The sequence below is a fragment of the Balaenoptera musculus genome, chromosome 1, assembly GCF_009873245.2.
Source record: "Balaenoptera musculus isolate JJ_BM4_2016_0621 chromosome 1, mBalMus1.pri.v3, whole genome shotgun sequence".
NCBI lineage: Eukaryota > Metazoa > Chordata > Mammalia > Artiodactyla > Balaenopteridae > Balaenoptera > Balaenoptera musculus.
The window spans coordinates 42,396,764-42,419,279 of NC_045785.1; the positions used below are offsets into that span (position 1 = coordinate 42,396,764).

General features: G+C 35.4%; 1 protein-coding gene across 2 annotated transcripts in view; it reads left to right on the plus strand.

Annotated features, from left to right (window-relative positions):
* The window catches only part of C1H1orf185 (chromosome 1 C1orf185 homolog), a 235,473-nt gene that overhangs the window by 13,150 nt on the left and 199,807 nt on the right, over positions 1 to 22,516 (plus strand). The gene's annotated exons all lie outside the window — the stretch shown is intronic.

Here is a 22,516-nt window from a genome sequence, read left to right on the forward strand (position 1 = left end):
GAGAAACTATATAATAAATAAATTAAATTTTCTGTTTCTTTGGAGAAAGTCAATAAAATAGAAAAACCACTAGCTTACCTAATCATGTAGGAGAAAGCACACATATACAAAGTAAGAAATGACAAATGGGAAATAAACATTGATATAGAGAGTATCAAAACAAAAAATGAAAAACTATTTTGCACAATTCTATGCAAACATATTTGAGTGTAGTTAAAAATACATAATTGCTAGTAAAATAAAATTTACTCACATTGACCTCAATGTAGACAAAAAGCTTAAATAGGCCAATTTCCATAGAAAAAAAAAGAGAAAATTACCGAAGAAGTATCTCCCAAAAAAGTATCAAGTCATATGTCTGACAGGCAAATTCTTCCAACCTCTCAAACACAAATAATGACAAGCTTACTTAAATTATTCCAGAACATAATAAAAGAAGGAAAATTTTTAAATGTTAAACTTGATAAAGATAGGAGCAAAGAAAAATACTGTGGTAGGTTGAGTTATAAGACCAATTACTCACTGCTCCCTGTATCTATATCCTTTGCCAGGTAAATTTGCTATTCATCTCACAAGAGGCAGACTGTACTTTCCAGCCCCTTGTATTTTGGCTGTCATAAGATTTGTGACTAATAGGCTAATAGGATTATATGAGTTAGCTTTTGCTAGTTAACCAACCACCCAAAAACTTAGTGGCTTAAAACAATTAGATTTATTATTTAACATGGTTCTGTGGATTGACTACAGGGTTCTTCTCATCTGGGCCAGTCACATAAGGCTGGAGAGTCTAGGATGGTCTTTAAACATCTGAAAAGATGTTCAACTTCATTCAAAATTAGATAAATGCAAAGTAAAAGTATAATTCTCACTGATAAATTTGGTAGAAAAAATTTTAATTTGGTAAAAATTGTACAGTGCATTCTGTTGGTGAGGCTATGGGGAAACAGGCACTCTATTCATTGCTGGTGGGAATAAAATAATGGTACAAATTCTATGAAGTGAATTTGGCAACACGTAACAAAAGTACATATATGTTTGTGTTTTAACCCTAGAATCTTAATTGTAGGAATTTAACCTGAAACTACACCTTCAAAATAGGAAGAATATATGTAAAGTATTTCATTATGTGTAAGTGTTTGTAATAGCATTACAAACAAACATTATTTGTAATAGCAAAATATTGTTACTATTCTAAATGTTCATCCACAAGAGGCTAGTTAGAATAAACTGTAGCACATTTACACAATAGAGAATTATGCAGCCATTTGAAAGTTAGGAAGAGTCGTATAAACTTATTTGGAGTGATGAATGGATAAACAAAATATGATATATTCATAAAATGGAATATTTTCAGACATAAAAAGGAATGAAGTACTGATACATGGTACAACATGGATGAACCTTGAAAACATTATGCTAAGTGAAAGGACCCAGACATAAAATACTACGTATTGTATGATTCCATTCATATAATATGTCCAGAATAGGCTATATACACAGAAAGTAGACTAATTCTTGTCAGGGGCTATTGGAGGGGGAAATAGGGAATGATATCACAGGGTACAAAGTTCCTTTTAGGAGTGATAAAAATGTTCTTGAACTAAATAGTGGTGATTGCTACACAACTTGCAAATATGCCAAAATCACTAAATTGTTCACTTTATTAAAAGGGTGAATTTTATGGTATATGAATTATATATAAAATCTTTTTTGAAAAGAGAAAGAGGGAGGCAAAACAAAAACCAAACAACAAAATACACCAAACCCAGACATGTGTCTACTGCCCTTACTTGATATAAAGATGATGATGAGTCCAAGTAGGACATGTTCTTTAGGTAGCTCCTTCTTGGAGTGCTAAGAAGAGGCCATTTCCTTATTTATTTCCCTCCATGAGAATGGGGAAATGTATTTCTTTTGGTCACCTTACTATCCCCAATTCCTACCATGGTGCCTAGCACATGGTAGACACCCAGTAAATATGTGTTGAATGAAAAAGGAAAGTAGAATGAAGGGGAGAATTAAGAAATGCTATTTTGTAACCACCAGTGTAATAATACTTAGTTAGAAATCATTGTATGAAAGTTTGCTGGGTAACAAGATACTTATGAAACCGAGCAGGACCCTGTGAGGCTCCTGGGCATAGAAGCCTTTCCATGTCCCCTGTTTCTTATAGGGAATAGGCTCCAGCCTTCATGACCTTCCTTGAATTCCAAAGGGCATACTCGAACAGTTGCTAATCAAGGAATGGAGGGGATGCGGAGACAAGGGAGGAGTAGCCAAGAAACAATGGTACAGACTTGGGGCAGGGTCCTGGTTCCACCTCAAGGGATACATATAACAATATCTTTGAGCTCTTTACAGAACTAAAACCCCCAACAAATGGAAGATGCTAGCATTCTTCATTCCAGAGAAGACCATGTGAGGTCAGATTAAAGGAACCAGAGAAGCTCATCAAGAGACTACCTGAGACCAGATTAAAGGAGTGCAGGCCCTGCACACACCCTAATCCTTATCAGCAACCCCACCCTTGAACTATTGCTATAAAACTCCTCACCAAATCCTCCTGGGTGTGGGACACACAGTTTTTCAGGGGAGGAGTCTGCTGTGTCCCCCTTTGCCTGGCAAAGCAATAAAGCTATTCTTCTCTACTTCACCCAAAACTCTGTCTCCAAGGTTCAATTCGGCACCGGTGCACAGAGGCCGACTTTTCAGCATCATTTACATGAACTTAAAGTATCACCCTTAAGATTACTTATTAATCCTAAAGGGGAAAACATATTATTACAATGGAGAGATCTTTTGAACATCACTTTAATCAAGTGATCAAACTTAGCATGAGTGTAATGGAATGAATTGACATTAAGTACCTCCTGATATGATACAGTGGGAAGAACACAATTTTACTCATGAAATTTCTTGCCAAGAATGTTTAGCCTGAGTCTAATTTTGAAAGCAATCAGACAAAAACAGATTGTGAGATATTCTATGAGACAATTGGCTAGACCCTTTAAAAATATCAATATTATCAAAGAAAAAAGCAGACAGGACTGTTACAGATTAAAAGTGATTAAAGAGATGACACATGCAGCAACAATGCATGGTCTTAACTTGGATCCTTGATTGAATAAAAGACAACTTTAAAGGACATTTTTGGACAACTAGGAAAATTTTAATGTGGACTGTATAATGGACAAGATTAACATATCAATGTTACATTTCCTGGGTGAGATAATGGCATTGTGATTAGGAGAATATCTTTGTTAGAGGATACCAAAAGCTGGTTCTTTGAAAAGGTTAAAAATATTTATAAACCTTTTAGCTAGGTTGATCAAGAAATAGCAAATACAAAAATTAATCACTACGGATTTTTAAAGGATAAAAGAAAAATTATGAACAAATTTATCTTAATAAATTCAACAACCTGAAAGAAAAAGACACATTTCTTCTTGAAGAAAACGATAAATAAATTAACAAAATTGAATCAAGAAGAAATAAAAATTTGATGAGTTGAATAACCTTTTAGCTATTAAAGAAATTGAATTCTTAGTTTAAAACATTTATTCAGGGACTTCCCTGGTGGTCCAGTAGTTAAGAATCCATCTTGCAAGGCAGGGGACACTGGTTCGATCCCCACTTGGGGAATTAAGATCCCACATGCTGTGGGGCAACTAAGCCCGTGTGCCACACAAGTAGAGAGCCTGTGTGCAGCAACTACAGAGCCCACACGCTCTGGAGCCTGCATGCCACAACTAGAGAGAGAGAAGCCCGTGCACCACAATTCGAGAGAAGCCTATGCACTGCAACGAAGAGCCCGCACACTGCAACGAAAGATCCCGTGTGCTGCAACTAAGACCCAACACTGCCAAAAGAAATTTTAAAAAAATTTATGCAAGGGAAACTCCTGGCACAAATGACCTCACTGCTTTGACTTCATCAAACTATTAAGGAAGAACCAAGGCTAACCTTACACAAACTCTTTCAGAAAATAGAGGAAGTAGAAATACTTTACTATTCATTTTATGACATCAGCATTACCCTGATACCAAAACTGGGTATCAGAAGAAAATAAAACTATAGAATATCTCTCATAAACATGGATAAAACACTTCTTAACAAAATATTAGCAGGTAGAATTCAGCAATATATAATATAGCTTGAGGAAGTAAAGTTTAGCCCAGAAATACAAGGTTGGTTCAACATTCAAAGGTCAATCAATTTAATTCACTGTGTTAGCAGAATTCAGGAGAAAACTCATATAATCATCTCAATAGATGTAGAAAAAGCATTTGCGGAACTCAATATCCATGCATGATAAAAAGTAAAAAATAGTAATAAAATGGGACTTCTTTAACCTCAACAGGTCATCTATGCAAAAATTACAACTAACCTCATATTTAATTATTAGTCTGAATGTTTTCCCCCATCAGATCAAGAACACGGCAAGGATGCACTCTCTCACTGCTTCTATTCAATGTTGTATTGGTTATCCTAACAAGTGAAATAGGTAAGAAAAAGAAATAAAAGGCACAGACATTAGAAAAGTAGTTACTTATTAATAACACAAATTACTTACTGATAAACTTAACAAAATGTGTGCACAAGCTATACATTTAAAACCACAAATATTGCCAATAAAATTTAAAAATAAATGGAGAGATATAATAGGCTCATGGATTGGAAAACTCAATACCACTAAGATGTTAATCTTCTCAAACTGATTAATGCATTCAACAGACTCACATTCAAATGCCTAGAGGATACTTTTTGTTAGAAATTGGCAACCTGATTCTACAATTTGTATGAAAATGCAAAGTTCCTAGAAGAGTCAAAATAATTTTGAAGAGAAAAATAAAGTTGGAGGACTAACTACCTGATTTCAAGATGTACCATAAAACTTCACAAATATTTTACACAGCACAGGAAACCATAAACAGAACAAAAAGATAACATACAGACTAGGAGAAAATATTTGCAAATGATGCAACCAACAAGGGCTTAATTTCCAAAATATTCAAACAGCTCATACAACTCAATAACAAAAAACATACAATCCAATAAAAAAATGAGCAGAAGACTTAAATAGACATTTCTTCAAAGAAGGCATACAGATGGCCAATAGGCACATGAAAAGATGCTCAACATCACTAATTATTAGAGAAATACAAATCAAAACTACAATGAGGTACCACCTCACACTGGTCAGAATGACCATCATCAAAAAGTCTACAAATAACAAATGCTGGAGAGGGTGTGGAGAAAAGGAAATCCTCATATACTGTTTGTGGGAATGTAAATTGGTGCAGCCACTATGGAGAACAGTTGGAGGTTACCCAAAAAACTAAAAATAGGTACTTGGTTAAGTCTCCATGTTTCCATGGCAGGGGGCACGGGTTCGATCCCTGGTTGGGGAACTAAGATCCCACATGCCACGTGGTGTGGCCAAAAAAAAAAAAAAAAGAAAGAAAGAAACAACTAAAAATAAAGTTGCCATATGATCCAGCAATCCCACTCTTGGGCATATATCTGGACAAAACTATAATCTGAAAACATACATGCACCCCTATGTTCATAGCAGCACTATTTACAATAGCCAAGACATGGAAACAACCTAAATGTCCATCGACAGATGAATGGATAAAGAGGATGTGATATATATATAATGGAATATTATTCAACCATAAAAAAGAATGAAATAATGCCATTTGCAGCTACATGGATGGACCTAGAGATTATCATACTAAGGGAAGTAAGTCAGAAAGAGAAAAACAAATATCATATGATATCACTTATATGTGGAATCTAAAATATGACACAAATGAACATATCTATGAAACAGAAACAGACTCACAGACATAGGGAACAGATTTATGGTTGCCAAGGGGAAAGGTGGGGGTGGTTTGATTGGGAGCTTGGAACTAGCAGATGCAAACTATTATATATAGAATAGATAAAAAACAAAGTCCTATTGTATAGCAAAGGGAACTATATTCAATATCCTGTAATAAGCCATAATGGAAAAGAATATGAAAAGGAATATATGTATATATGTATAACTGAATCACTTTTCTGTGCACCAAAAACTAACACAACGTTGTAAATCAACTATACTTTAATTAAAAAACAACCATAATGGAAAATAATTTTTTAAAAAACTTCAGAAATAAAAGATATACAAATTGGAAAGGAAGAAGTAAAATTATCGCTGTCTGCAGATGATATGATATTATATGTAGATAACACTAAAAATTCTACACACACACACACTTTAGAGCTAATAAATCAGTTCAGCAGAGTAGCAAAGTTGCAGGATACAAAATTAACATACAAAAACCAGTTGCATTTTCATACACTATCAATGAACAATTCAAAAAGGAAATCAAAATAATAATTCCACTTACAATAGCATCAAAAAAGAATAAGATACTTAGGAATAAATTTAACTGGTCTTATACATTGAAAAGCAGAAAACACCACTGAAAGGAATTTAAAAAGAAAGGAATTAAAGAAGGCATAAATAAATGGAAAGACACCCTATATTCATAGGTTGGAAGACTTAATATTGTTAAGATGACAATACTACCCAGAGTAATGTACCAATTTGATGCAATCCCTATCAAAATCCCAACTACATTTTTTTTTTCAAAAATAGAAAAACTCATTCTAAAATCCATATGGAATCTCAGGGGACTCCAAATAGCCCAAACAACCTTGAAAAATAAGAATGAAGCTGGAAGACTCACACTTCCTTATTTTAAAACTTACTACAAAGCTACTGTAATCAAAACAGTGTGGTACTGGCATGAGGATGGACATAAAAACCAATAGAATAGAATAAAGAGTCCCCCCAACCGGCAAAAAAAAAAAAAAAAAAAAAAGAGCCCAGAACTCTATTCTCACATATATGGTCAAATGATTTCAATAATGCTGCCAAGATCGTTAAATGAAAGAACAGTTTTTTCAACAAATTTTACTAGGAAAACTGTATATCCACATGCAAAAGAATTAATTTGGAGCATTACCCTACACCACATACAAAAATTAACTCAAAATGAATCAAAGACCCAAATGTAAGAGCTAAAACCATAAAACTCCTAAAATAAAACATAGAGTGAAAGCTTTATGACATTGGTTTTGGCAGTGATTTATTTGATACAACATCAAAAGCACAGGCAATAAAAGGAAAAATAAATCGAACTTCATCAAAATTAAAAACTTTTGTGAACCAAAGGACTCTTATCAAGAGAATGAAGACACAACCCACAGAGGAGAAAATATTTCCAAATCATATATCCAGAATTAATTGATAAGGGATTAATATTAAGAATATATAAAGAACTCCTACAACTCAACAACAACAACAACAAATCCAATTTAAAAATGGGCATAAGGGACCTACCTGGTGGTCTAATGGTTAAGAATCTCCCTTCCAGTGCAGGGGACATGGGTTCAATCCCTGGTTGGGGAACTAAGATCCTACATGCTGCGGGACAACTAAGCCCACGCACTTTAGAGCCCGCATGCCACAATTACTGAGCATGCATACTCTGGAGCCTGCGCACCACAACTAGAGAGCCCACATGCCATAACAAAAGATCCTACATGCCACAACAAAGATCCCATGTGCTGCAACTAAGACCCGATGTAGCCAAATAAATAAATAAATAATTTTAAAAATAAAAAATAAAAATGGGCATGGGACTCAAATAGACATTTCTCCAAAGAAGAAATACAAATGGCCAATAAGCACATGAAATGATGCTCAACATCACTGGTCATTAGGGAAATGCAAATCAAAACCATGATGAAACGTCACTTCGCACCCATTAGGATGGCTATTATTTTTTTTTTAAAAAGGAAAATGACTAGTGTTGGTGAGGACATGGACAAATTGGAACTTTCATGCATTGTCGGTGGGAATGTAAAATGGTGCAGGTGCTGTGGAAAACAGTTTTCATGGTTCCTCAAAAAGTTAAACAGAGAATTACCAGATGACCCAGCAATTCTACTACCAGGTATACACCCAAAAGAATTAAAAGCAGAGACTCAAACAGATACTCGTACCATGTTCACAGTAGCATTGTTTACACTAGCCAGAAGCCACAACCCTTGTCCATCAACAGTTAAATGGATAAACAGAATGTGGTATATACATACAACAGAATATTATTCAGCCTTAAAAAGGAAGAAATTCTAATACATGCTACAACAAGAATGAACCTCAAAAACAATATAAGTGAAGTCATCCAGGCACAAAATGATAAATATTGTGTGATTCCACTTATATGAGGTACTTAGCATAGGCAAGTTCATAGAGACAGAAAGTGGAATAGTGGTTACTAGGGGCTGGAGGGAGAAGGGGATGCGGAATTATTGTTTAATAGGTACAGAGTTACTGGAAATGGATAGTGGTGATAGCTGCACAACATTGTGAATGTAACTTAATTCCACTAAATTGTACTTATAAAAATATTTAAATGGTAATTTTTGTTGTATATATTTTACAATAAAAGAACAATTAAAAAATTCACTAATCAAAAAATTGTGACCTTGGTGTAAGGACAGATATATAAATCAATGAATCAGAATCGAATCTGCAGAAATACTCCTATGCAATTATGGCCAAATGATTTTCAACCTACCAAGATAATTCAAAGGAGTAAGTTTAATATTTCTAACAAATGATATTTAAATGGGAAAAATTAATCTTGACCCTTATAGCATACACAAAAGCTCAAAATGGATTTTAGGGAAATATATGCAAATCATATATTTGATAATGGACTTGTATCCAGAATATATAAAGAATTTTTACAACTCAGTAATAAAAAGACAAATGACCTAATTTAAAAATGGGCATAAGTATTTTAATAGATATTTCTCTAAAGAAGATATGCTAATGGTTAGTAAGCACATGAAAAGATGCTCAATATCATTAGCAAGTCAAAGTCACAGGGAGATACCACTTCACATACAGTAGGATGCTACAATCTAAAAGACTACGGTAAGTGTTGACAAGGATGTGGAGAAATTGAAATCCCCATTCACTGCTGGTAAGAATGTTAAATAGTAGAGCCACTTTAGAAAACAGTTTGGCAGTTCCTCAAATTGTTAAACATAGAGTTACCATATGATCCAGAAACTCTGCTTGCAGTGTGTGTGTGTGTGTATATATATATATATATATATATATATATATATATATATATATATATATATATATATCAAAGAAAAGTGAAAACATATGTTCACAAAAATTATGTACACAAATGTTCATAGTAGCATTATTCATAATAGCCAAAATAGTGGATACAACTCACATGTTCATTAACCAACGAGTGAATAAACAAAATATGGTATATCCTTACAATAAGCAGAAGTTTTAAATTTTGATGAAGCCCTTTTATTATTTTTTTCTGTCATGGTTTTCAGGGTCCTCTCTGCAAAAACATTGCTTAATTCATGATCATGAAGACTTTCTCTTTTTTCTTCTTCTAATAGATTTAGCTCTTATATTTAAATCTGTTATCCAATATATCAGTGGTTGACAGATGGGTATTGAAGTCTCCAGCTATAATTGTGGATTTGTCCTTTCAGTTCTATCAGTTTTTACTTCACATGTTTTTCAGATCTGTTGTTTGGTGCATATGTATTTAGGATTATTGTGTCTTCTTGGTGGATTGATCATTATATAATGCATTTATCTGTCTCTGGTAATTGTCTTTGCTCTAAACTGTACTTTATCGATATTAATATAGCCATTGCTACTCTCTTTTAATTAATGTTTGTATGATGTCGCTTTCTCCATTCTTTTACTGTCAACCTGCCTAGAGCATTATATTTGAAGTTTCTTTTAGACAGCAATATAGTTGGGTTTTGTTTTTAAATTCACTCTGCCAATCTCTGTCTACTAATTGGGTTTTTAAAAAAATATAAATCTATTTATTTATTTTTGGCTGCATTGGGTCTTTGTTGCTGCGTACGGGCTTTCTCTAGTTGCAGTGAGCAGGGGCTACTCTTTGTTGCAGTGTGCAGGCTTCTCATTGCGGTAGCTTCTCTTGTTGCAGAGCATGGGCTCTAGGCATGTGAGCTTCAGTAGTTGTGGCTCATGGGCTTAGTTGCTCCAAGGCATGTGGGATCTTCCTGGACCAGGGCTCGAACCCATGTCCCCTGCATTGGCAGGCAGACTCTTAACCTCTGCACAGGCAGGGAAGTCCCTACTAATTGGTATTTAGGCCATTTACATTTAAGGTAATTGTTGATCTGTTAAGTTGCCATTTTATTTTTTATCTTCTGTTTGTTCTCTCTGTTTTTCATTTTTCTGTTTTTCTTTCCTGCCTTCCTTTGTGTTATTTGAAATTTTTAGAATTCCATTTTGATTTATCTATAGTAGTTGTTTTTTTTTTTTTGACAGATGTGAAAAGTTTTCATTTTCTGCATAGAACATTATTTGTGGATTCTATCAAGCAATCTCTATACTATACCCTACTAGGAGAGCAAGTCTCTTTTAGAGGATACATACCCTCACGCAGCACGCCTGGGAAAGAGCCAATCTTTGGTTCTCACTTCCTTTTCCTTTTCTCTCTTCCTCTCCCCCCTCATGCACTCAGAAGAGCCCCTTCCTTAAACCCTAACTCCTTTTGTAAGCAGTCTTTGAAACCAACGACTTCAAGCGTGTTTTGTCCTCTTTATAAAATTGCTAGCATTTGCTGGGACTTCTCTGTTTCTTCATAGAGAGTCCTCCAGTTTTTTCCCAGATGGCTCTTTTTATTAATTGTTTTGTGTTAGGGGCAAGTCAGTTCGCTGGGGATAGGAAAATGCTGAAAAACACAGCAAATAAGACGCAAGCTAAATAAGCTGCAATTGCTATCCAAAACCTCGGATCTTTCAGCAGTGCCTTATCAAAGCAGCTGAACACGGTATAACCAATGGACATTCCAGCAAATCCACCTGCAATGTGAGCTGCAAAAGACACCGGGGACCCATTTGCAGGGACAAAGAACCTTCTGTAGAGAGCAAATCCCATGTCCGACACAATTATAAGGACGATGATGAGTAGTCTGATAATTCCAAAGGCAGGAATCATTTCTTGAAAATTCACTAGAACATTCATAAGATAGCCTCCCATCAGAGCATAGTCTCCTCCTGAGCACCCACAAGAGATTTGAGTGGGTCAAAGATGGAGCTGGCAAGAGATCCTCAGCGATGCTGATGGAGATGATGAACACAGGGGTGGGAGGCAGTTAGCTCTTTCCAGGTATGTTCTTTGCACCGGTTCAGGAAGCATCCATTTTGAGACAATCCTGTGGACCTTTTTAGGCTTGAAGGGATCTTTACCTGCCCTGTCCTCTCTCATTGTCTCCTCTTCCAGCATTTCTTTCATCTCTCTATCCCTATTCAGATTCACATCCTCCCCCATCTCCAAATTATGAGCAGCAGCCATTGTCCTGGGTCCACCCTCCACACTGCTTTAGAAGGAGCCCATGCAAGTAGAAGTCTGAAGCTTAAGCTTTATTAGTTTCACAAGTAATCCAGCCAAAACAATCCTGCTAGTGTTGCTGGGTCTCCCTCAGAAGCGGGGGGGCAGCTGTGTCTCACCGCGAGGACAAGGACACCGGCAGCAGAAGCTCTGGGAAGCACTCCCCGGTGTGAGCCCTCCCAGAGTCCGCCCCCAGCCCCACCAAAGAGCCCGGGCAGGCTCCAGTGCCGGGTCGCCTCAGCTATCTATAGTAGTTTTGACTGCGTCTCTTTGTACAGTTTTTTTAGGGATTGCTCTAGGTATACCTCATGCATATGTAACTTATCATGGTCTACTTGATGTCATCTTATGAGTTGAGGGGAGTACCTTCCTTTGTGTTTCTTTACACTCCCCTTTTTATAATATAAATGTTTAAAATATTTCCTCTACAGATATTTATAACCACATCAGTGTAACAATTTTTGTTTCAGCTGTCAAACATGTTTTAGAAACCTCAAAAAAGAAGGAAAATTTATTCTATTTAACCATATATTGCTTACTATATTGCTTCATCCTTTCTGATGCTCCGAGGTTGTTTCTTTTAGTTTCTTCCATTCTGTTTAGAGAATTTCCTTTAACGATTCTTTTAGTGTAGGTCTGCTGATAGCAATTTTTTAGCTTTCCTACTTCTGAGAATGTCTTGATTTTCCCTTCATTTCTTAAGGCCATTTTTGCTGGATATAGGATTTTGGATTCAGAGTTCTTATCTTTGGCATTTGAAAAGTGTTGTACCACTTCTTTCTGGCCTCCGTGGCTTTTCATGAGAAATCCATTGTCATTTGAATTGTTTTTCTCTGATAGGTAAGGTGTTGTTTCTCTCTTTCCTTGCTTTCAAGATTTTTAATATGTCTTTAGTTTTCAAAATTTTAACTATGATGTGTTTTGCTTTGGATTTCTTTAGGTTTACTCAGATACTTGAATATGTAGGTTTATGTTTTTTGCCGCATTTGGTAAGTTTTAAGCAATTATTTCTTCAAGTATTTTTTCAGCTATGTCTTCTTTCTCTTTTCTTTCTGGGACTCTAATGACATAAATATTAGATCTTTTGTTATAGTCCCACATATTCCTGAGGCTCTGTTCATTTTTTTAAGTCTATTTTCTCTTTGTTGTTCAGACTGAGTAATTTCTATTGTTCTATCTTGCAGTTCACTGAGTCTTTCCTCTGATCCCTCTTCTGCCGTTGAACCCATCCATTGAATTTTTTTTTTTTAACATCTTTATTGGAGTATAATTGCTTTACAATGGTGTGTTAGTTTCTGCTGTATAACAAAGTGAATCAGCTATACATATACATATATCCCCATATCCCCTCCATTTTGCGTCTCCCTCCCACCCTCCCTATCCCACCCCTCTAGGTGGTCACAAAGCACCGAGCTGATCTCCCTGTGCTATGCATCTGCTTCCCACTAGCTATCTATTTTACATTTGGTAGTGTATATATGTCAATGCCGCTCTCTCACTTCATCCCAGCTTACTCTTCCCCCTCCCCATGTCCTCAAGTCCATTCTCTATGTCTGCGTCTTTATTCCTGTCCTTCTCCTAGGTTCTTCAGAACCATTTTTTTTTTTTTAGATTCCATATATATGTGTTAGCATATGGTGTTTGTTTTTCTCTTTCTGACTTACTTCACTCAGTATGACAGACTCTAGGTCCATCCACCTCACTACAAATAACTCAATTTTGTTTCTATTTATGGCTGAGTAATATTCCATTGTATATATGTGTGACATCTTCTCTATCCATTCATCTGTTGATGGACCCTTAAGATGCTTTCATGTCCTGGCTATTGTAAATAGAGCTGCAATGAACATTGTGGTACATGACTCTTTTTGAATTATGGTTTTCTAAGGGTATATGTCCAGTAGTGGGATGGCTGGGTCATATGGTAGTTCTATTTTTAGTTTTTTAAGGAACCTCCATACTGTTCTCCATGGTGGCAATTTAAGTCCTTTTGAGAATGCCATCCATTTAGTGCAAGGACTTTGATTAATATCAACGATTTCAGCATGGATTCTGAATGAAGGTTGATGTTAGAAATATTCAGATTCTGGTTAACTGTTGACTTGTTTGCGTAAATGCTTTGAAGGGCTAGCTGCTTATCTTCTAGAGCACCATTCTTGTCTCCTCCTTTATTCTCCATCTCAACATTGTTATTATTTCCATAATAACTTTTATCTAAAATTTAATTTTTTTTTACTTGCTTATTTACAATCTTCTCTGGTAAACTGTAAGTTACATAGGGCAGAAACCATGTTTATTTTTCCACCATTGTATTGCTTGTGACTGGCATATAGCAGATGTTTAATAAACATTTGCTCATCCACTTATTTAACAAACATTAATTGAGGACCTATTATGTGCCAGGCCCTATTTTGAATTCTGAAAACAGAAAAAATAAATGAAGTTCTTTCTCTTATGAAATGAATAAATAATTGTGTTCCAAATATCAATCTATGGGATATTAATAGCCCTTACATGAAAAAAGCAGTTTATGGACAAATAAATTTAGGAAGCAGTTACTCAAAAGTTGAAGTAATTTTTTTGTTGCAGGTTTTATCACTTACTTTAATAAGCAAACATGAACTTGCAAAAGGGGATTGATAAATATTCACTGTTTCTTAAGCTCTTCTATCACAGAGCTCCCTTTTCAATGAGCAGTCAAAGATAAAGATTTTAAAGTAGGCCATAATTTGGGGGGGGGGCATAGTTTTTGTTTTAAATTTTTTTTTTTTTTAAAGAATTGTTTCTTTTTTTTTTTTTAATTTTATTTATTTATTTATTTTTGGCTGTGTTGGGTTTTCGTTTCTGTGCGTGGGCTTTCTCTAGTTGTGGCGAGCGGGGGCCACTCTTCATCGCAGTGCTCGGCCTCTCACTGTCGCGGCCTCTCTTGTTGCGGAGCACAAGCTCCAGACGCACAGGCTCAGTAGTTGTGGCTCACGGGCCTAGTTGCTCCGAGGCATGTGGGATCTTCCCAGACCAGGGCTCGAACCCGTGTTGCCTGCATTGGCAGGCAGATTCTCAACCACTGTGCCACCAGGGAAGCCCTGTTTTAAATTTTTAAGTGGGGCAGGAAAATTTGACTAGAGGTACAATTACCCTATCTAATCCACTCCTATTTATTATCCTTTAATCAACTGATTTAAAATGTATAACACAAAATGACCTTTATAATTTAAGAGCAAATCATGCCTCTTTTAGAAGATATAAAATTTAAATAGTCTTTCAGGTGATTTATGGAGTGGTGTATAATTAATAACAAATTTTCAATATAATAGTTTGCTCCTCAAAGAGGTACACACAACATTGAAACAATCCATGTTTAATTCAGGGCCATGCCAACAGAGCCTTAATCCACTTTACCATTTCACAGGATGGCCTACTAAAAAACCAAGTGCCTTCTCATTTCCATCTCTTAAATGTTCTTTTTCTTCCAGAAGAAGTCCTAGTTCCACCTCTTAATCCCTGTGTCTTTGAAAAAAAAATGTATCATCTCTGAACCTCAGTTTCCTCAACTATAAAATGAGATAATAATTGCTATTCTCACAGGAATAAATAAGATCAAATATATATACATTTCCTCTTATTAACTAGAATGATGAATGTGGTAATGGATTCAAGTTGAAGACATCAGTAAGAATGCATGTTTGATTAATATAGATACGGATGGGTAAATATAGCCTGGATCATCTTGTGGCACCAGAAAGTAAGGAATTGTTCAAAACACACACACACACATTAGTGGGACATGTCAATGGGGCACAGGAGCCAACCGAAAGAACTCCCAATGGCCAGAGCTGGAACAATTTGAGCGTTGTTCAAATTAAAGCAGCATCTGATTATAACCAAAAGTATAATATAAATATTCATGAGTCCATATTGATATAAATAAATGACTGAATAAATTCATAAATGGGGGCGAACAGATAAATCTCCCATGCAGAAGAATTCCAAACAAATTATGTAGCTACTCCAACTTAAAGGAAGGGGAGATAAGTTCCCACTCCCTGAGTGTGGGCTGCACACAGAAAATTTCTTCCAAAGAATACAATATGGAAAGGGGAGAAGAAAGAAGAGTCTTACAGTGGAGAAGCCTGACAAACACTCCTTCAGTCAGGGGAGCAAAGTCAACATCAACAGTCATAAGTCATGTTTGTGGTATGTAACCTTGATATGATATAATAAAAATGGCACTTTACATTTGTAATCTTCCTCCAAAAACCCTGTAACTCATACCATTACACACCTATGAGAGTGGCCAAAATCCAGAACTCAGACTACACCAAATTCTGGCAAGGATGTGGATCAACAGGGACTCTCATTCATTGCTGGTGTGAATGCAAAATGGTACAACCACCGTGGAAGTTTGGCAGTTTCTTACAAAACTAAATATACTCTTACTATGTGGGTTTTTTTTTTTTTCTTTTTTTTCGCTACTTTTTTTTTCTGTCTTTTTAGCTGCCCCGCGGGGCATGTGGAGTCTTAGTTTCCTGACCAGCGATCGAACCCACACCCCCTGCAGTGGAACAGCAGAGTCTTAACCACTGGACAGCCAGGGAAGTCCTACTCTTACTATTTGATCCAGCAACTGTATTGCTTGGTATTTACCCCAAAAGTTGAAAACTTATGTTCACACAAAAAGCTGAACACGGATGTTTACAGCACCTTTATTCATAAATGCCGAAACTTGAAAGCAACCAAGATATCCTTTACTAGGTGAATGGATAAATAAAGTGTGGTACACCCAGACAAGGGAATATTATTCACTGCTAAAAAGGAATGTGCTATCAAGCCATGAAAAGACATGGAGGAATCTTAAATGCATGTTACTAAGTGAAAGAAGCTGATCTGAAAAGGCTACATATTGTATGATTCCAACTGTGTGACATACTGGAAAAGCCAAAACTATGGAAACAGTAAAAAGATAAGTGGTTTCCGGGGGTTGGGTGTTTGGAGAGATGAATAGACAGAGCACAGAGGATTTTTGGGACAGTGAAAATACTCTGTATGACACTAAAATGATGGATGTATATTATTATATATTTGTCCAAACCCATAGAATGTGCAACATCAAGAGTTAACCATAAGGTAAACTATGGGTTTTGGGTGGTTGTGACGTGTTGGTGTAGGTTTATCAATTGCCACAAATGTACCACTCAGGTGAGGGATGTTGACAACGGGGGAGACTATGCATGTGTAAGGGGCAAGGAGTATGTGAGAAATCTCTGTCCTTTCCTCTCGGTTTTTCTGTGAATCTAAAACTGCTTTAAAGAAACAAATTTTTATCTAAAAATTAACAAAATAAACCATAACTAATCTAATCATGAGAAAACCATTAGACAAATTCCAATAAGGGAACAACCTTACAATATACCTGACCAGTACTCCTCAACATTGTCAAGGCTTTCAAAGAAAGCAAAGAAAGTCTGAGAAAATGTCACAGCCAAGAGGAGCCTAAGGAGATAAGACAAGTAACTTGGGATCCTGGGTGGGATCCTGGAACAGAATAAGGATATTAGGTAAAAACTAAGAAAATATGAATAAACTGTGGACTGGACTTTAGTTAAAAATAATACAACCATTGGTTCATTAATTATAACAATGTACCATACTAATAACATAAAATGTTTATAATAGGGGAAACTGTGCATAAGGAGGTAAATGGGAACTCTCTATACTATCTGTTCAATTTTTCTGTAAATCTAAAACTGTTCTAAATGATAAAGTCTATTACTAAAAAAGAAAAGGCCTCTCATGATGCTTGGTATGTGAAAGGTGCCCAATAAGTGCTCTGTGTAATCACTGTTATCATCATTGTAATTAATAATAATGTAGCTGATGCTTCCAGTTTGCACTAGTTTATGGTCACAAATACAATCTTATTTATGATAATCATCCTTGTTTTGATAGAAGCCGTTTATAGCATAGAGGGGAAGCATTTGAGCTTTACAGAAAAGCAGACTGAGATTAAAAGCTTGGCTCTGAAATTTTATATTCTTTACATTCTTTATTATTTACTTTGCCTCTCTAATATATTTGCTACTTACTTTGCCTTCCTCATTTTTAAGATGGGGCTGAAAATAGCACCTACAATAATTGTCAGAATGAAATGAGGCAATGTAAATATTCATTCATTCATTCACTCATTCCACTAATTTATACTGAGTGCCTACTATGAGGAAAACCAAGAAAGAACAGGGTTTTGGGGGAAGGAGAGGCAGGGAATAGCAGAAGTTCAGTTTTGGATCTGTTCAGCTTGAGATGCTTATTTGAGATATACAATGGAAAAATCAAATAAATGGTTATATATGAGTGTCTTAAACACAGAAAAGAGGTTAAAGCTGGATATGAAATTTAGCCTTACAGTTTTGGGACTGAATAAATTGACTTGAGTAACACTCCAACACTTCGTGCTCAAGTACAAGAAGAATCTGCAAAAAAAAAAAAAAAAAAAAAAAAAAAAAAAAGCCTGAGCAGGAGGAACCAGAGAGGTAGGGGGAAAAATCAGGATACAGTGATGTCAAAAGATTAAAAAAAAAGTTCAAAAAGAAAAGTGTTGAACACTGCAGAGAGGTCAAGTAAAATGAGGAAAGAGAACTATTCATTGCAGTTGGTAATACTAAGGTTGTTGATAACATTGACAAGAGTAGTTTCAGTGAAGCGATAAGGGCAGAAGCTGGAATGAAGTGGGAAGAAGAATAAATGGGAGGCGAGGAAGAATGGACAGTAGGTTTGACAACTTAGAGAATTTTGCTGTGAAAGGGAGGAAAGAAATGAGGCGGTGACTGAAGGTGAATTTAGTGTCAAGGGAGGGTTTTTAAAGATGGAATACTAGAGCATGTTTGTAGCATTGGAATGATCCCATGAAAAGAAAGAAATTTTGCATATACCTAGGTACTCAAAATGGCTTTTTGTTGTTTTATTTTTTATTTTTATTATTATAGGATCTCTAATCTCTCACCTCCAAAATCTCACCCAGTTATGTCTGGAAGTCTGAGAGTATCTCATGTAAGATCATGAATAGTCCTTCTGCTATCACCTGTCATGTCATACTCTCCTGCCAAACTCCCTTCAGTGAAATCTCCTGACCTCCAACTGCCCATGAAATTATTTAATGATGCTTCTTCACTGACACTAGTCCTGAGGCTCATCTTGAATATTTTGATGTCTATTTCAAAGGCACTGCTTCCTGATGCTCCCAAGGCTGCTAGTACCAATATGTTAAAATCCTTTAGCTGCCAAAATACTGTTGGATTTCTTAGAGTTTCAATGGGCAATATTTAGGGCAGAAGAGAAGAGAATGCTCCTCTTCCACACTTTATAAACCTGGGAACGAAGCAGTGCTGATTGTGACCCAAATTCTCCCAGAGTATTTTCTAAAAATAGCCTGTTCCATATCTTGTTAGAGTACCCAAGGGCTTCAAACCTAAGTCCATTAGTTGGACCCATTCTCTAAGACAAACTCCATGTTGTATTCCCAATTTCTCTTTTCACCCCACTGCTTTTATGACTTCTTTCCCCAAACTTCAGGCAAAACAATTCATGCAAACTCCTAGTTGGCCTAATACACTGGTCTTTTAAGTCTAAATCTCAGAGATAAGGATATAGTTTAGGATAAAGTTTAAAACCTATCTAGAATTAGTGGTGTACCAAGGATGGGACAGTGGGAGTAGTTTGCTCTGAATGAAGGCAATAAGGAGGTGAACTAAATGTAGAGAATTAAAAACAATAACTAAAAATTGACTAAAGGTAGATCTGCCTTTTATTATCATCATATATCAGCACTTCTAAACCATATCAATGATAAAATATCCTGTCCCCCAAATCTTTTGTTAGTCTAAGTTCTAAATAATTGTGTTTTAATAATATATACATAAGCTTCCAATTAGCACATTTTTTGTATTCTTTTTTTTTTTTTTTGGTTGTTTCTATTTATTTATTTATTTTTACAGTAGGTCCTTGTTGGTTATCTATTTTAAATACAGCAGTGTGTACACATCAATCCCAAACTCCCAATCTACCCCTCCCCCCAATTAGCACATTTTAAAATCATTTAAACATTGTATTCTACGTGGAAGTTAACTTGGAATCAGCTTCAAACACACTCGGACTCAGCTACACATTTGTTTTTAGAGTAAGTTCATAATGGTTCAGAATTGCTTGAGTTCACTACATATGTTGTTCTTGTCTCCAACCCCTGTGCTACTACATATTTCTGCATTTAGACAGTAAATTTGATATAAATAATAAGACAGAGATTGTAAAGATGAAGAAAGGAAATTGATTTCTTCAATTCTGTCATTTTACATCATTACATGGAGTTTTTATTTGTGTTTACTATTTCAAATTTAAATGCAGAAACATTTGAAAGCTGCTAAAATCAATCCTGAAGAAGCAAAGATGTATAGTTTCAAAAATTTATTGTAAAATGGGATTTTTGTAAATCTCTGCCAAGCTTATCCTTTTTGTTTAAGCCTTTTCCTAACTTGTTGTAGATATGTTGCTTCACTTGAAAGAAACTTTTCTAAATTAAAGTCAATAAAAAGATTTCTTCAATCAGTGAGTAAAAATAGATTGACAAATCTTTATACATTCTCTACTGAATATGAGTATGTGAAGAAGATCAATTTTGATGAAGTCATGGGCAAATATGCAGACATTAAGGCTTAAAAACAAAATGTTATTCATTATTGCAAAATGTATTACAAAACATTATGTAAGTATAAGTTTCTTTCCCCTTTAAAACTAAATTAAGTAGGGACTTCCCTGGTGGCTCAGTGGTTAAGAATCTGCCTGCCAATGCAGGGGACATGGGTTTGAGCCCTGGTCCAGGAAGATCCCACATGCCACGGAGCAACTAAGCCTGTGTGCCACAACTACTGAAGCCTGTGCACCTAGAGCCCGTGCTCTGCAACAAGAGAAGACACTGCAATGAGAAACCTGCGCACCACAACAAAGAGTAGCCCCCGCTCACCGCAACTAGAGAAAGCCCGCCTGCAGCAATGAAGACCCAACGCAGCCAAAAATAAATAAGTAAATTAATTAATTAATTAAAAAAATAAATGAAAAAGTATTAATCTTTTATTTTTCTTTTTCTGTGCTATAATATTTACTTTTTTTAGTTTTTGTTTTCAATAAAAGAAGATTTTCAATCCATGCATATATGGTCAATTAATTTATAAAAATGGATCCAAGGATATACAATGCGAAAAGGACAGTCTCTTCAATAAATGGTGTTGAGAAAACTGGACAGCCACATGCAAAAGAATGAAACTAGACCACTGCTTTATATCATACACAAAAATCAACTAAAAATGGATTAAAGACTTGAACATAATACCTGAAACCATAAAACTCCTAGAAGAAAACATAGGCAGTGAACTCCTTGACATCTGTCTTGGCAATGATTTTTTTGGATCTGATACCAAAAGCAAAGGCAACAAAAGCAAAAATAAACAAGTGGGACTACATCAAACAAAAACGCTTCTACACAGCAAATGAAACCATCGGCAAAAAGAAAAGGCAACCTATGGAATGGGAGAAAATATTTGCAAATCGTATATCTGATAAGGAGTTAATATCCAAAACATATAAAGAACTCATACAACTCAACAGCAAAAAATCAACAATCCAAATAAAATATGGACAGAGGATTTGAATAGACATTTTTCCAAAGAAGACATACAGATGGACAACAGGTACATGAAAATGTGCTCAACATCTCTAATCATCAGGGAAATGCAAATCAAAACCACAGTGAGATATCACCTCACTCCTGTTAGAATGGCTACTATCAAAAAGACAAGAAATAACAAGTACTGGTGAGGATGTGGAGAAAAAGGAATCCTGTGCACTTTTTTTGGGAATGTAAACTGGTGCAGCCACTATGGAAAACAGTATGGAGGTTCCTCAAAATATTAAAAATAGAACTACCATATGATTCAGCAATTCCACTTGTGGGTATTTATCTGAAGGAAACAAAAATACTAATCTAAAAAGATTATATGCACCCTATGTTTATTGCAGCATTATTTACAATAGCCATAATATGGAAACAACCCTAGTGTCCACTGATGGATGACTGGATAAAGAAAATGTGATATATATACACAATGGAATATTATTCAGTCATAAAAAGGATATCTTGCCAATTGCAACAACATATATAGACCTTGAGGGCATTATGCTGACTGAAATAAGTCAGACAGAGAAAGACAAATACCATATGGTCTCACTTATATGTGGAATCTAAACAAACAAACAAATCCACAAAAAAATGAACTCATAGATACAGAGAACAGATTGGTGATTGCCATAAGCAGGGGATGGAGGGTATGAAAAATAGGTGAAAGTGGTCAAAAGGTAACTAAACTTCCAGTTATAAAATAAATAAGTCATGGGGACGTAAGGTACAGCATGGTGACTATAGTTAATACTGTATTGTATATTAGAAAGTTGCTAAGAGAGTAGATCTTAAAAGTTCTCATCACAAGAAAAAAAATTTTTTTAACTATATGTGGTGATGGATGTTAATGAGACTTATTGTGCTAATCATTTCACAATATATACAAATATTGAATCATGTTATACACCTGATACTAATATAATGTTAGATGTCAATTTATATCTCAATAAGAAAGAAGATTTTCACTGCCTTTTTTTTCTGGCCATTATTATTATTCATTTTATTTTCTGATTTTCACTAAAAATAATTTTGTCATCTAGAGGAGGAATATGTTAGCAAAATGATCCAATTCTGGTGTCAAATACAGAAAGTACCCCACTTCCTATAGTAATAACAATTTAATATTTTAAGAGTGAGGTTAGGAATATTTTACCTTCTTGAACACTCCATGTCTCTAAATTTGAGGCATTTTATTTTTTATATTTTGTTCTGAGTCATTCACTAATTCGTACGTCTTACAAAATTGTCTTATCTCCCCAAATAAACTATAAATTCCATGAGGGCAGTTCGTGTAATAGGAAGTCAACAAATATAAATGT